The following is a 14,496-nucleotide window of genomic DNA, read 5'->3' on the forward strand; positions in this document are numbered from 1 at the left end:
AGTGCCAGCTTAGAATGGCCTTTCAGAAGCTTTATTGCGTGCACAGAGCATCAAGTTTTGAAGCATGAAATGTACATTAGATAAACTTTCCAATGTGCTGGAAGAAAATCCTGTTTTGCCATTTATAGGTCAGAAAAATTAAGCAGTTAACAGATTATTAAAGAAGATGGAGTAGTATGGTGATGCATACTAACTGGACTAAAACATAGGAATTCATGCTTTATCTAATAGACCATGTATTTTGATTTGCTTTCAGTTTTTATAGCAATGTTTGGCTAACAACAATTATAAGTAAATAATAAAAAACCAATAGTGTAGCACAACCTACCCCAACTGAAGGGGAATTTGGTGTACAGAAATATTTTCCACATTCAAAAAACATAGTACAAGAGGATGCTGGAATTGATCCATGTCATCTCAGTGAACCTACAGTCAAAATGCTGTTGGGTTTGGCTACATTAACAGCAACAATTTTGAACATGAAATACTTGGGAAATAACTCTGAAGGACAAAACTGTAGTTTACTTCTAATTAACAGTATTCAAAGTGTATGATTTTGTGAGAGTATTGAGAAAGCACATTCTAGCCACGTGCTTATTTCTTTTGTTCAGTATTCCTGTTGTAGAGATGACACCACTAGCAGTCGAAACAAAAACACTTTGTAGATATGTAACTGCAGCTACTTAAAAAAAACTGGGGGAGTTGTAGCTTTAAAAAAACTGGAAATACCTAGCCCCATCGAATTTTGTGTGAATTTCCAGAATGAGGTGCTTTATTTATGCACACACTTCCTTTCTTCCCTCCTCCCCAGTTAAGAATTTAAATAGTAAGTAGGATCATTCTGTCAACAAATCAGGGGTTAAGGGCAGGCAATTTGCTGACTGAGCTTTGGGCAGTTTCATCATCTGGCTACATTCCAGGAAATGAGGACAATGGGATGAATAAACAATGATTTTTCCTTCTTAGGCTCTGTTTAGCTCCAGTTATCACTTCAGAAAGTAGAAAAGTGGATGTCATCTTTAGTGTTAATGAATCCTCTTGAAAAATAAACTTTCTTCCCATAGTTGTGTCTATTTGAGCTAGTAGTAAAATGTAGCAAAGTAATTTTTGTTTTGCCCTAAGACTCCACAAGATGAATTCATTTGTTATCTTAAATGTTCAGATAACTGAATATGTATTTTAGTTATGATTTTGAAACCTGTTATTCTATTCACTAGTTCCTCTGGGTTTAGTATGTGCAAAAACACTGTTTTGTTTCTTCCCTTGATGTGAAATGGGAAAGATGCCAGTTCCTTCACCTCCTTCCTTCCCAGTCTGTTTCTGGTAAACACTTGCACAAGTAGTTAGGCCTTCCCGATGAACTAGAAAAAAAATAAATTTCTGGTTCTGTCAGAGCAGGGAAACTACAGCACCATCTTTGGTTAGTAGCTTCAAAACTAAGGTTGTTTTGGGTTTTTTGTTTTGTTAACTGCACCTGAAAAGAGCAGGATGTAAAATAGGTTCCCAACCATTTAAATCAAGTTGATGGTAAATGTGTTGAAATAGGAAATTTATTGGGAACTTCTGTCAGATATGCCTACAAAGAAACAGTACTGAGACAGGTCACTTCATTCTTTGCTACGTCAGGTTTTGTTGGTCCCCGAATGTAATACCTTCTTTACACAGTCGTTTTTGATATAGTTCTGGGAAGCAGCATTCTTTCCTGATGAAAGCTCTGAGTGGAGGTGAAGATGCTTCCAGCTAGTTCTTGATGCTCTCAGACCTTGGGGATTTAAAAGGGCTTCTGAGGCCTTTGTAAACAAAGGACTGGAGCTGGAGACATCAGAATGAAGGCGTGGCCTGTTGTAAGGGATTGAACTGCTTTACAGATGTGTTGAAAATAAATTTTAGAAATTTAAAGTATGTTTAAGTATGGGAAAAGTAAACAGTGGCTACCAGTAAAGAGTGGCTGAAAGATTGATGGGCTGTACTGAATAGGCCTTTGGGGTGCTATTGTAATACAAATATTTGCATTCAAAATCTTTTATATGCTGATATAACCACCCGAGGGAATGTGTTAGGTATGCAGACATTTTGCCCACTGAACTTGCTTTTATCCTGACTTGCTTTTCAGTTGAAAGACCTTTATGTTTTAGCAGATCCATCTAGTCTAGGCTGGTGGCACACTTTTTGATTAAACTTAATTGTACATACTTTCTATTACTGAAAATTTGGTCTTCATTTACAAGTTGAATATGTGTGGATTAGAGGTCTGTTTTTAAAAGCAAACTACTATGATACTAACTTTAGTTAAGTGCAGGTGATATATTGGGTGCTGAAATGGTTGTCCTAAAGTAGACCATGTTTAATCTGGCCTGGTGTAGAGTTAACAGTTTAGCTGCCATAGAGCTCATGTGGCTCAAGTCCACTAAAAGGAAAAAAGATCACTTTTCTAACCAACCTACACAGGAGAAAAATCCTATGATAAATTTAGTTCTGTTAGAAACATCTTTTTGCCTATATAGCTTTGGGCTGGTTGGTAAAGTGTTACAGGAATTCTTTTGTTGCTGTGGGCTTTTCCAGTTAAGAGACCTTTTGATTTGTGTATCTGCTTACATGTGAAACTTTAAGTTCCTGGTCTTTCCAAATTCATGTGTAAACTAGTTTCAAATTTGGACAGTCCGTGTGGATCTGTTTCTTGTAAATTTTTTGGTTGTAGTAAGATCGTGCTCCAGGAGATCTGGAAGTAAGGATAAAAACCTTTTATAATTGCAGTCCGCATGCTGGAGAGTATACAGGCCCTTGGCTTCCTCGCAGCAAGCTTTAGGCCATCTTCTGTGCGTCCGGACATTGCTGTGCCTGTAGAAGTGGTCAGAAAGTCTTGTAGTCTTTGGCATATTCGAGGAGAGGATGTTGCTTTTTTCATAGCTCTGAGTGGGGAGGAGGGTGGAATTGTCAAATTGCAATTTTTGATGTTCAAATTAAATTCCTCATGAGATGAGAATTAAACCTGTATGTTAAATTAGCTTTTGTTTAAACTTTAAAAACAAAACAAATGGCCGAAACCTTGAACTAACGTTTTTCTTGTCTTAAAAACAAAACAGAACTATTAACTTCGATATCTTTATTTTTCTGTGATCACAATCTCTGGAGGGATTTCAGTGTGAAGGGAAGCAGCCCAGTGAGGCTTCTGCTAAACTGTTTTCCACACTAAGTTCCTCCACAAAAAGACCTTAAACCTTACAAAAGCACTGGTAACACATAATAACAGTCTTACTACACACACAGTCAGTTAGTCTTTTATGTTACACCCAGGCTCATGCTGAAAGCTTTCTGTTAAGTTCCTCTTTATACTATTTCAAGGTATTTACCTACATAAGCTCAGAGGTCATTTATTAGGAACTTTTAAGTGTGAGCAATTTGGAAACCTATATTGAATTTCATTGTCTTGAACTTAGAGCTGTTCTTCTGGTAATGCAAATTCTGACTCCCAGAGAGAAAAGGAAACGCCTAACTTCCTGCGTTGCTTCCTTGCCAGCGTGCTGGCAGAAGGTACTTCAGAACTAGCAAAGAATGGCCTGGGGATAGGGAAGTAACTCATTTGTTTCTTGTGTTACAGACCTGGTCACTGGAAGCATTCCCCGTGGTCAGACAGTACTTTCAGACAAACTTATTTTCTATTAAATGAAGTTTAATTTTGAGGTAAGATTCTGTTTACTTTAACTTCCTTTGTTATGCATATAATGACATTTAGAAACTCTCACATTGATTTAAAACTTATTTACTGCCTTTAAAGATCAGTGTGATATTTTCTTTAGAGAATGCATTGAATAGTTGAAGCTATGACTATGTTTGTAAAAAGAGAAATCAAGCTGGAGAATAAATGTGATGCACAAATACTGAAGCTTCAAGTAAACATTGTGATTACTAGCCAGGAGGGCAAAGCTGGCCACTATAGTTATTGACTATTTTTAACCAGCTTCCAGGGAGACTGAAGGATATAAACACATACGTGAGTTCTCTAAGCCATAAGAGAAAGGGCTGTGCCTTTCATTGGTATGACGACAAACAGCTGAGAAGATGACTAACTTGGTTTCATCTTAGCGCATGTAGAAAAGGTGGCAAAAAGAACATGGAAAAATGATTATTAGACAAACATAACAGGCTTCTTGTTGTTGTTTCTACTCTTGTTGTGCTTTGAAAAGTGAATGTCATATAAAGTGGTAAGGCTGGTCTTGGGGAAAGTGTTGATGAATCTTGCTGTACACTCTTAATCTGTTGGAGTTATTTTGACCTTGTACATATTACTGTTCTAAATGTGTCTCTGGCTTTGTGTCTGCCTCTGGAAATGGTGCTTGTGATACTAAAAGGTCACTAATGGAATTTTGTGCTGCTATCCTCCATGTTTGAAAAATGTCTTTAGAGAACTTTCAGAGCAGCCTATAATTAATGTAGCATGTCAGTTTATATCAGATATGTCTAAGGACAAGCTTATGTGAAGTGAAATCAGTAGAGTAAATAGTTATTTGGAATACTTGTTTCATTGTAGGTATAGTCTTCGAGATGGCTAGATGGTTAGTAACGCGAACTGCTTTGTTCATGTTATTACGTAGGTAGAGCTAAGTATTTGTAGAGCATTCTTACAATCAAGCCTGCCAGCAAGAACCTCCTAACTTTTGTGCTTTTAGGAATTATCACTGCATTAAATACTCTTCTCCTGTGCCTTTGTTTCCCTTGTTCCACTGACACTTATCAAATCATGGTCATCAAGTGTGGTATCAAATAATATGGATAAAGATCTTAATTAGCTTTTTTCAATCATTAAAATGTTATCTCTTAGTGTAGTCATACTATTTATCTCTGGCTGTCCAACTGATTGAACTGGATTAGTAAATACTCACTCATCAGACACAGCAGGTCCTTTTAGGAGGGTTCCTGGTTTCTTATTTGTGAAAGGAGGTTTTCCCCAGGAAACATTTTCAGTTCATTCATGTTGGCCTGATTTATGAATGAATCACTCAAAGTACACAAAGATTTTCTTCTTTTCTGTCAGTGTTACTGGCTTTTGTATACATAAGTGAATGGAGGGAGAAAGATCTTCAGAATGAAGTGTCGTCCTTGAGAAATTCAGTGACCTCTTCACATGAGATCTTGGTTTGCTGACAGCCATAAGACATGCTTTAGTATGGGAAGTTGAGATCTTTTTGAAAAAGCTTCCTGCTGAACTGATCATGGAGAGTGCAAGTCTGAATCTAAAGCTTGTTTAGGCTACATCCCTTTCAGGATATAGAAATCACTTGAGAGAGTACTTATGAGTACTGGAAAATAAACTTACGTGATTTTGTACGATTATGGGCTAAAAACAGTATCCCAGTAGCAGCAGAAAATCACCAGAGTCACCTGGTGGAATCACTGTCAGTAGGGAGTATGAATAGGCTGTTAGTAAGGAAAGCTTCAGGTCCCTTTCTACATGCATACACTAGAAGGAAAACAAAATCTAAAAAATCTCTGTAAATGCTCTTGGTTGGCTTTAATGTTGTGTAATTGTCTTTGCAGAAATCCTATTCGGGGCAGACTTTTTGAGGGTTAATGACAATGTGTTTACTTGGAATTTTCTAACACACAAATGCCCAAGGAAGCTGCCGCTTGCCTGTCTGCCACTGCTCAGTGGTCTTTCTGCATCAGATAGTTCAAAGTATTAAGACATGAGTAACTTGGGATGTTCAAGTAAACTTGCACCATAGGGCTATGAGAGGGTTGTTCACTTGTCAATAATGATTTATAAATTTTAAAAGGTACTTTATGCTGTTGATTTTTTGAGTGGATTGCCAAGCAGTTCTCTGAAAAGAAATGCTTGAAAACTCTTCAGTTAGCTAGAAGCCAGAGGATTATCAGTTTGAAAAACAGAGCTAGGCAGTATGTTTGCAGTGGGTGGTGAGTGACGCCTATTAAAATAAAATTAAAAAAAAAAAAAGAGGATGGATTAGATTGTTCTGTTTACTTTTTCTTTTCATGATAAGTGAAAACATCCTAAAATACTGTTATAAGAAGATGCATCTCCAGGTGCTAATTCATATTAAGTAACATCAGTTCTTAAAGGATAAATTGAATAAAGCTGTGTTTTATTAGGAGAGGAACTCACTAAAATACGTTTTTCCTTCTATGAAGTTGAAGACAATGAAGTTGTATTCATTGTAGTATATATATTTTTACCAGTTAATTATGTTATTTTAATGGTGGGGATGGTTGAATAGCTTTTTGTAAAGCAATGTTAATATTAAGATGCATGAAATGATTATAGACTTACTCTGAAGATAAATTTTATGTCTTGGTTTATAATCTCTTCAGCTACAGCCATTACAGTCCAAAGGGCAAATAGTTCAGAATTAGATCTTGGGCTTGAAGAATCTTGAGTGTTGCTCCCTCCGTTCTGAGTTTGTGTTTGTGCCCAGTTTGGCCTGGGGAAGGGGATGACTTTGGTCAACTCATTTAAAGTCCCCATCCTTGCTTGCTGGATAGGTAAAGGGATTTGCTTGTACTGCATGGGTTGAATCTTCCAAGTTGTCACCCCAAGATGAAAGCTTGTTTTACCATCTTTGTGCCTGTGCGCTGGAATAAAACCCTCAAAGAAGACTTTGTGGAGTTTGTGAGGACAAGAACCTGCTTATCTATACAATCATAGTGCTGGGAATACATGGAGAAAAGATAGAAATGAGTGAAAGGCTATTGAATGATTACTTTCTGAATTGCTATATCAGCACGTGAAGAATCTGTTCAAATGAGAAACCAATAAATTGGTTTATCGTTGAAATGATTTATTCTGAGACAGCTTCATCTTTCTCGTGTCATCTGAAACGGTAATTATAACTTCTTGTTGACACTAATATTTAGGGAAAAATAAATAATTGGGTAAAAAGTCTTCTACTTTTAAGGGTCCATGAAAAATCATATTTGTCTTGTTTCATCTTGTTCCTTTTGTTGCAATAGCAAGACACGTCTAACTTGTCTTTGCAATTCATCATTCAACACTTAAGTTTTCAGCTTTTCGGGATTTTTAAGATTCAGCAAAGTATAACCGTGTTCTTGAACACAAGATTCACGAACAATTTGAAATGCAAGTGTCGTATCTCAAGAAAAGCACTGCGCAAAGGCCGGGTGGAAGGCGGCCCTTGTAGTAAAGTGCTGGTTGTGACAATGCGTGGGAGGGGAAGGAGAGCGCCTGGGGCCGAAGATAATCTAGAGGAATCAGTAGCAGAATCCAAGTCTCTTTCCCTGAACAGTGTCCTAAAGCCACAGGTGTTACTTTCAAGTTTCATTAATAGCTTCTCTTAAACACCGAAGTTGTACTTAAAACAACTGCTGTACTACTTGTTTTCCACAGGAAATAGACACTTCACTGAAGAGCATAGCTGTGACACAGCACATCATAACCAAGTAGGAAGCTACAGTAAAATTGCAATTCCTGCTGAGGCTGGATAGATTCCCATTTTTAACACTCGGTTTGCTTAATGATTTAAATTTTTAATTTCAGCATTCTGGTGCTTTTCCCATTTTGAAGGAGGTGTGTATTGCACCAAAATACAAAGTGGTTTGGGAAATAGTGGTGTTGGGGTTAGGCTATAATAAGCGCAAAAGGTATTACAGCGGAAAACATCACTTCACTCCCGTCTTGCAGTGTTGCTGCTTAGCTGTAACAGTAAGGTAGATCTTAAAGGGAATGACTGGAGTTGCACAAGAAAATAAAATACAGTAGCATAAAAGAACTCTTCCATATAATGGAACATTTCGGTATGAATAAGAGGGATGTGAAAGGCTTGAAAAAGTAGGTCAAGTAGTCTCATGTTTATGCATAAGAATTCTAGTGCAGCTTTAAATTGTGTAATGCTGGATGAATGCTGTTCATCCTTCAGGTACCTAATACAAGATTTAGCACAATGCTTAATAATTAATATGTTTTAGATAAACTTCTTTAAAAAAAAATCAGCAGTTTGTGGTATTTCTTTTAACTGTGGTAGTTTAAAAGAAAAAAAGTGGGGTAACATCACTAATATCAGCAATTATATCAGATTGTTTCCATAAACGTAAGATGTATTATTTTAAATTCTTTCATTGAATATGCATACCCTGAATGTATTATAATGTGTAACTTTGTGGGAAGTATCCTATACTTGTTTTACATGAAGAAAAAGCTAATTATATTCCTTTCTTTCTCTATATCCTTCAGTCGCAAGTCCATTGATAGAATTATTTCAAATTTGAGGGATTCCATTATTTATTAATCAGACTGTCAATATATAATTCATTACTTCCGATGCAATGAACCTTCTGTTGCAACTGGAGTTGATTAATAATGCTGAGGCTGCTGTTACAAAATAAAGGTTGCTTTTAAATGCATGATGTGTGTTGCTTAAGTTTACGGCTAGAGTAGTCAGCCGTTCGTCAGAGATGATGGGGGAAGGAGGAAGGGTAGGAGGGAGAATGTGACCTGGAGAGTACTCATTGCACTAGACAGTATTAGGGAATTGTGTCTTCTCAATCACTTTTCAACTGATGTTTCACAGTGATACGCAGTGTTTAAAAGCCACGATAATTAAGATGTATGTGTGCACACACTTTTATCTACACATACACACACAAATATGCTGTATTTATATTAGTATATGTCTGTGTGTGTGTGTATACACACACAGGTAAAAACCATACGTTAAAGCAGAGTGGTACTTCCAGAATTGAGATTTGGTATGTTTTATCATTAAACACGTTATTTACCATACCAATCATTTTAATACCTTCTTACTATAATAAATTATAAATCGGAATTATTTTATAGTTGTTTGATTGTAAACATGCTATGTGTTTCTACAGTTAAAGTAGTCAGCTGTCATTTATTTGTTTCTTTTCAGCAATAAGTACAAAATAGTTAACAGATTTTCATTAAGTATTGGCATAACTTTTTGCCTGTATGCCTTGTGCTTTGTTGTTTGCTACAGAAATAGTATGTTTAAAGACATCCAGTGCTTTGCAGCGTGCACAGAAGAACATAACCTTGAGGAGATCATGTAAGGGTGGATGTGGACTTCTATTAGAAATATCCTTCCTTGTGATTTTTATAATGTGAAGTTAGGAGGATGATGCTATGAAATATTCTAATTTTAAATTCATGATTCCAGCTTTGTATAGTATTCATAACCATATAGTAACTTAGGTTTAGTGATTCTGTTTTGCTTATTGTTCTTTAAGCTAGGAATTTGTTCAAATATGTTTTGGAAACCTTAAAAGAAGATAAACAGAGTATTTGATACGCGACATCAAGAGGTCATAAATAATCTTATATTTCTCAGAAGAAAAGTGCTGATTCCTGGTCAGGCCAGCTTGCTGGGTGGCAAGTTGAGCCTAAATTTTGTAACAAATGGGATTGCATGAGTCTAGCTGCTTAGAGCTGTGTTATCTAAAATGGGTTGGAGAGGTTTCATGCAGTGGAGGAATGAATGAATCTCCCTGTGCTGCTGTTGCCTGTATTGGTATTTATCCAAGTTTCTTTTTATTTTCCTCTTCTTCTGTCTTTCATTGGTGATACTTTAGAAAGTGCCTAAACTGACTGTGGAAGTCAGCAGTAAAAAAAGAAAGTTTTGGCATATGGGTAGGAGCTCAGCACATCCTAGAAAGTATATGGAAATGAAAATGAATTAAATCAGCTTTGTGATGTTGGCTGCAGAAGTTGACACTAAAATCACCAGTGAAGCTGGGACTGAGTATTTAAATATGAAATGATAATGTATTGGAGTGACAAGAATGTCTTCAGCTGTTGTTTCTTAGGTCTTCTAAATAAGTTGGCATAAAGTCATTTTGTTGTCGTTTTCCCTTTAAGGATGTGGTCCAGAGACGGAGTATTTTCAAACTGAAAACTTGGAATTGTCTGTCACGAAGCCATGAAATGTCCAGCTGGGAAATCCTGTTGCCCTACTTCTTGCAGCCTTCCCTAGAATAAAATCTTTTTTTAGTGGAACAGCTGCAGGTAGAAACCCTACAGGGAGAGTTAAGTCAGCGTCTGTGCCCGATTTGCAGCTCAGTTGCTTGCATTGCCGAGTGCTTCACACAGTTTTGACTAACTGTATTTCAGACTTAATCCTCTGATTCCCACCTAAATAACCATTAAATAAGAAATCATTCATCTCAGAGGGCTACTTGATAAGTATTTTTCAGGTGGCTAAACTGGTAGCTGTTGAAGGCTGAAATCAGGTGAAACAAGTGGAAGCCTTAGCTGGAGTCATGTGTGTTTAGGTAGAAAATGATACCTGTGGTTTGAAACTTGGATCTCAGGTTGATTTCCCATTTGCTGCTGGATATAATCAATAGAAGCAGTGTTTTCCAAGCACAGATGGAAAAGTTGAGCAATCTCCTCATTCTTTTGTAAAGTAACCTTTTTATTGCCGCCTTTGTCTGTCTGGGGTTGGAGTACTTTTGCGTTCATTAGGAAGAGCTGTGGCTCAAATCTTTTGGGAGGCTGAATATATTGCAGAAATGATGTGTGCTGGTCAGGTGCTTCTCCGAGCTGAAGGTGTTGATTCTTTTGTGGTCCTATCTGATCTGTGAACCTCCCTGCTATACTGCCTTCTCCTCCATGCTGTTGTCAAGCAGTACAGGCGAAGGAGGTCCTGGTAGGTTGCTTTTTTTCCCCTGACTTGAACACAGTTGTCTGGAGGGGTGTTTCTCGTGGAATGTACTTGGTAATTCTCTTATGTGTAGTGAATTTTAAGTGATAGTAGTAGCTAGAGTTCCACACAGATTTTGTAGTTGTTATGAATTTCTACCTGTGCCACAAATACTAACCTATCTAACATCATATCCTTTCAGTCATGTGTGGGAAAGTGTGTGTGTGTATGCATGTACCTCTGTCCATGTAGACATATGCATGTCTGAGTGTGTAGCAGTGGAAGGAGTGTGCGTGCAGTTCAGGTGTAGAACATGCCTTGTATACGCCTCCTCTGCAGGAGTAACCCAAAGACGCGTATGAAAACTAATAGTGGTGGGACATAAGATTCATCCAGTGTTTTGTGTCCATCCTGAAATAGACTTTGCTAGGAAAAATAAGTGAATGTAATGAATCCAGGCTCTATCATCTGAATAGTCTGTTACTTCTAGTAAGGGTTTCTTAGTAATATTGCTGCCAGAGTCTCCTTGTGAGCGTGTTTCATGTAGTAGCAGGTTTGACCTTAGATTAGCACACTAAGTGGCAGTGTGCTAGGCTAAGTATAATCTAATTGACATGTATGCACACACTGTCACACCCAACTAAAAATCCAGACTTCTTCCTTCGTCTTCATCATAGAAGTAGTAGCTGCTCCAGGTTCCATCCTGGTCTCTTTGGAGATTTAGTTTTTTTCAAGCTTAGGCCAGTTCCAGAAATTTTCATAGGGATTACACCAACCTGTGTGTTCCTCCCTTCCTTATCCTGTAGCTGTAACCTTTTTTACCTTTGTGGTTATGGGATATACTCTTAAAGCTATATATAGATGAAGGTTATGGTGCCTGCTTGAAACAGTCACTCTAATGGATGTTAGGTTTCTCCTATATTTCAATCTCTGTGTTCTCATACTTTGAGCTGTGTCACTGGGCATTTTTGCATGATGCTACTGCATGATTTCTTTAAAAACAACAACAAAAAAAAATGTGTGCATGTGTGTGTGTTTGCGGGGTAGGGGAGTGAATAAAAGAGAAAAGAAAAAAATCCCTTCCAGGAAGGGAGTAGCTGGTTTTGTTTTTCCTGGCTTGTTTGGGTCTCCAGATTCCCTCTTCGTAACACAGTCATTTTCCTAGAGTTTCAGGCTGCCCTCCTCACTGAGTGAAGCCCGTCAGGTCTTGACTGGTCCTAATCATTTCTGTTTTCAGCACGTGCCCATTGCCCTTTCAGCTGTAGCAACAGCATGTCTCAATTCTTTGAAGGTATTTTAGTCCTTACAAATGAGGAAGTAAGGCTGGAACGTAAGACAGTGAGGGTCTTGTTGGAGTGCGACTGTGCTAGGTGCAGTCCTTGAATGCAGCAGATTGAACCCGGACAGTCTGCAGAACTCCCTGCTGAGACGTGGACTAGGCAGTGGGAGCTCCCTGCCCTTGCTCCGCTTCTCCACTTCCACCAGCCTCCGTTCCCCAGGTAGTAACTGAGCCTTCTGCAGCCTATTGCTGTAAGTCTTGTTCCTTTCCTCTCTACTCTTTTCTTTTTTCTTCTTTTTTTCCCCCTGTTTACCTCTCTACATTTCTTACTCAAAGCTTATCTGGCTAGCACATGACTGTTTCCTACTTCTCTTGAAAAAAGCTTCTCTTTTTTTGTAAAATGAAAAGCTATACTGTTTAGTAATCAGAAAGCACATAGAAGCCTAATATTTTTTCCAGAGGAACCTGTTGTTTGCAGATTCTTACAACAGATGCCATTCAACCTCTGAGATAACATGAAATGGTTAAGTACTGAGACATCCTGTTTTTCCTTCCTTTCTTCCTCCTTTCTCTTCAGTTGCTAGCATCAGTAAATGAAAGGAGCATGCATTAAACTCATTTAAGCTTGCTGCAATACCATATGAATAGCCTTTGGTATTCTAGCTAGACCTGAAGAAGCTGATGGTGGTTGGAAGAGCAGGAATGTATGCTTTTTTTTTTTTTTTTTTGATAGCTAAATTTGACATGTTTTGTAGACTGTGTATGAACTGTTGCAGCATATATTGCTCCAGGGTGTGCCAGGATGGAATGTAATTGTCACACAGCTCTGTGAGCACTCTTTTTAGTGAAGGATGTGCGTTGGATTATTATTGCAATCTTCACTAACATGCGATTTTTTTTGTATATATTACTGTCTTTCTGTATACTTTCTTATCTGTACAACATGAAAATTGATAAAGAATGGTAATTTACATTAAAAAAGATGGTGCTAAACTCATATCGATTCCAAATTGTGATTGCTCATGAGCAAAAGTTGCCTGAATATTATGATAGGAGATGGAATCAAGCCAGAGCATTTAAGAGGCAGAAACATAACTGAATTAACCACAAGTTAGACTCAAGTAGCAGCTGGCTTTGTTTGGAATTTTGTAATAAATACTGTAAGGCAGAAAAAAGAGTATCCTAGAGAATTCACTGTAGTGAATTATTAGATGCTAATGGCAAAATTAATCTGTTTGCTACTGATTTAATATGGATTGTTTTATTTCCTCCTTGTTCTGTCTTCTGTATGCTTGTATATTGAAACCTGATTTAACTTCATTGCTCCGTAATGTTAGTCACAAAAGGCATGAGACTTCCTAAGGTGGAAGGAAGAATCTGTGTGTATGTGTAGCAATATATCATAAATTAACTATTTACCATTGTAATGTGTCCATAGAAAGGATGGTCGGATGTACTGCAGCAGGTATGCCTGTTCATAAAAAGCTAAAGGCAGGTGGTTACCCAAAATTAATGAAGCATTAAAAAGAAAAAACCACTTCTGTGTGTGTGCGTCAGAAAAAGCACACAAGGAGAGTACAGGAGTGTGAAAAGCAGCCCCTGAATATGGATTGGTAGAGCTGCTGCTCTGCTTTTTATCTGAACGTAGGAAAAAGAAAAAGCATGAAACCTTAAAACCCTGTGAAGCACTGAGAAGACAGCCTAATCTCAGGTGCACCTTTAAAGGCAATATTTAGAGCAATTCCGCTCAGCAACCACCGTATTTTTTACAAAATTAATTTCAAGTCCTCTTCTTCTGGGGAAATGAGACCTAAAATGTGGTGGTCAAATACTTCTCCCTCAGAGTAATGGAGTGCTTTACAGCAAGTATGTTCTTACTGTTTAGCATGCTCCAGTTGTATCTTTTTATCTTTGAATGACTTCCAAAGTGATTTCTCCTTTTCCTCTGTTGAAAAGTGATTTTTGGTGTTTCTTCTGCCCTAAATTAAGTACTGATCCACGTATATCTATTGGCATCCTTCCATCCTTTAAAACACAGTACTTTTTCTTAAATCGTTTTCTATCCCTTTTCCAGATATGTTTTGTTTTCTTCAATTTCTGCTTAAAAGGATTGGGTGGTTATAAGTTTAATAGACCCAGAATGTACCCATCTAAAAATTAGGATGCAGGGAAAGAATGTGCTTCTCTGGTGTCATCTTTGTTGGCAAGACTGGCTAGGAGGTCATTACGCTTCAGCCTTGCCACTCTGTTGTGCAAGTAGTACTGATTTCCCCATAATTTTAATACAGAAAAGTTAAATTCTGAATTATTTTAATACCAGGTCTGAATGTAGATTAAAAATATCAGTTCGAGTTCATTTTGCAGTACTTAAGTGATCTAGTAAAGTGCACTGGCTGATTAATAGTATAAATCTTAAAGGGTCAGGAACTGAATTTCATGATTTAAAAGTACCTAAATTCACAGCCTAGAAAATTGTTGAATGCAATCTGAATGCAAGGATTTATTTGCAATTAAATGTGGACCTTTGAACTATACCAATTATTTTTATTTAAACAAAGAAAACTGACATAACAGTGGCCCAAGCTG

At 37.5% G+C, this 14,496-nt stretch overlaps 1 protein-coding gene across 7 annotated transcripts in view; it reads left to right on the top strand.

The window, feature by feature from the left end:
- TLN2 (talin 2) overlaps window positions 1-14,496 on the top strand; it is a 231,979-nt gene that overhangs the window by 77,959 nt on the left and 139,524 nt on the right. For 5 of the 7 annotated variants that reach the window (XM_064517511.1, XM_064517509.1, XM_026113384.2 and 2 more), the window contains one exon: window positions 3,599-3,681. The exons of the other annotated variants lie outside the window; for them this stretch is intronic. The gene's annotated coding sequence lies outside the window, so the exon portion shown is untranslated. The remainder of the gene's footprint in view (window positions 1-3,598; window positions 3,682-14,496) is intronic. 7 annotated transcript variants of the gene reach the window in all.

The sequence above is a fragment of the Dromaius novaehollandiae genome, chromosome 10 (assembly GCF_036370855.1).
Source record: "Dromaius novaehollandiae isolate bDroNov1 chromosome 10, bDroNov1.hap1, whole genome shotgun sequence".
Taxonomy (NCBI): Eukaryota; Metazoa; Chordata; class Aves; order Casuariiformes; family Dromaiidae; genus Dromaius; species Dromaius novaehollandiae.